Raw genomic sequence first — 2,648 nt, forward strand, 5'->3', positions numbered from 1 at the left:
GATTCGCGCGTCCCAAACGCGAAGCAAAAAGAGATTTTTAAAAAAAAGGTTCCTGCTTTTAGCGTTATCCAGAACCACGGCGAGGACGTAGCAGGATAATGGTTCCCTTTCTGTTTTTTGTTTTTTGCTTTTTTGTTTTTTTACTTTTTTTGCTTTTTTGTTTTTTTGCTTCCTTGTTTTCCCTTTTTTGTTTTTTAAAATATATTTATATATTTTTGATATATATATTTTGTTTATCTTACCTTTTAATTAATATGAAGAAATAATAATAATAAAAGAAAAGAATAATAAAAGAATTTTAAAATTATGTTTTCTAACCTTAGCTTTTGCGAATATTTCTATAATGTCTGTATAATTAAGACTGTTAGCCACTTCAGTTTCGATTGATATAATTGCTAAATCGGATAACCGTGTCTGTGTCATTGTACTCCTGAGATAATTTTTTATTAATTTTAATTTTGAAAAACTTGCTTCACCAGTTGCCACAGATATTGGCATAGTTAGTAATATCCGAAATGCTATTGTTAAATTCGGAAATATTTCCAGAAAGCCATTTTGAGCTATTTTATTTAAAATATCAATTGGGGATTGCGAAGTGTTTTGTTGTACTCGTACATCTGAAAATGTTGTTTTATATAAATTTATCTCATCAAAATTTCAATGGCATTTATATCAGAAGAACTTGTGTTTTTATTATAAAGTTTTAATTCCAAAGCTTTGCATTGATTTAATCTCGTCAGAAGTATTTATATCATATAGAAATTTGAAAGTATTACTATGACAATTAAGCTGATGAAATCGTTCTTCCAAAGAATTTAGTGCTACGTCAATAATGTAAAAAAAAAATTCTACTTTAAATTTCGGTCTGGCATCTGAAATGGTTTCATTTTCAAATTGTGTTCGTTTTCTTAATCGAAATTGCGACACGGATGGAAATTTTGGAAGAACGTTCATTTGAGCTGCAAGATTTTTGGCATTTATTTCAATATTTATGAAACCATTTTCACGATAGTCTCTTAAAAATCCAATTACATTTTCGATTAATGATAAACATTGCGGTATATCAATTTGATGCGACTGCAAAGATTTTGAAATAATATTGATTCTTTGTAATATGTCTCTCTCATACCAACAGAGCACAGATAATATAAATTTATAATTTGCAATTTTTTTGGCGATACTATGAGTTGTATTCTTAACAGTATTATCATTTGTACTTTCAAAAATCTCTAGGAGACTATCATAAATAATTGGTAAATTATAACGTAAAGCTTTTACTGCATTCACGCGCGATGACCATCGTATAGCTGACACATTCTTTGGTGTTAAACCATAGATATCCGATTTGCTAAAATGTTTTTTTAAAATATCCCACCGACTTGTAGAGCGGGAAAAAAAATTAAAAATTTCTTGTATAATTGAAAAAAAATAAAAATGATTCTAATGATGCATCAGCTGCATCATTTACTACTAAATTTAAGGAGTGGCATGCGCAAGGAACAAAAAAGGCTAAAGGATTTTTATCTAAAATATGTTGTTGTACTCCATTATTTTTTCCCTTCATGTTTGAACCATTATCATAACCTTGACCTCTCAGATTTTGTATATCTAAATTATTTGTTAATAGAAATTTTAAAATAGCGCTTGCAATGGCTGCACCTGTTTTACTATTTTCTTTTATAAATCCAAGAAAGTGTTCATGAATTTTAAATTGATTATTTTTGTATGAAACAAAACGCACCACTATTGTTAATTGATTCTGATGAGAGATATCTGGTGTTGAATCCACAATAATCGCAAAATATTTATTTAAATTAACTGAAGAAATTATTGAATCAGAAATTAATTTAGACATAGATGATAACAGCTCATTTTGAATAGTATTACTTAAATAATGTTGTCCTTTTTCTTTTTCTAAAAATCGGCGCAAGTGTTCAGCCATGGTTGAGTCAAATTCGGCTATCGTCTGCACAAGTTGCAAGAAATTGCCATTATTTGGGGTATATAAAGAATTAGATTTACCTCGAAAAGCTAAATTCTGTTGAGCAAGATATTTAACAATTAGAATTAGTTGTTTGAAAACATTTCTCCAATGTGTATGTTCAATATTTAAAACCCTTTCGTTATGGAAATCTATAGTGCTGAGAGTTCATTCGATTAGCGAAGAGTTGCCAAGATTTAAAAGCTTCGAGATGTTTCTTACTTTACTCATGTTCTTTAACGAGACGATGTATATTCGACCAATCAGAATAGCCAGAGGGACTTGAAAATTTATTTTCATTTCTTTTATATAAAGAGCATGAGAAACAAAAAACGGCATTCTTAGATTTTGAATAAATTAACCAATTTCTGTGTACTTTCTCACCGTTAGTCATTGTACGGGTATATAAAGCTGTTGATAAACATCTATTATTTGAATCTAATGGAAAGTTAAAATCCATAATTTGATTGGGCACACCATGATCAATCATCTGAGTCAGAAAATCGTGAGAAATTATATCAGGCCAAAGACCTGGATCTTCAAATTGATTGATCCGAACTAATCGAGAACTGTTGTCAACATCGATATCAATATCATTATTACCATCATTAGTATGAATTAAAGCAGGAGATGAAATCGAATTTGGAAGAGCTTTAGAAACGTTTGC

The sequence above is a fragment of the Trachymyrmex cornetzi genome, unplaced genomic scaffold (assembly GCF_001594075.2).
Source record: "Trachymyrmex cornetzi isolate Tcor2-1 unplaced genomic scaffold, Tcor1.1 scaffold601, whole genome shotgun sequence".
Classification (NCBI taxonomy): domain Eukaryota; kingdom Metazoa; phylum Arthropoda; class Insecta; order Hymenoptera; family Formicidae; genus Trachymyrmex; species Trachymyrmex cornetzi.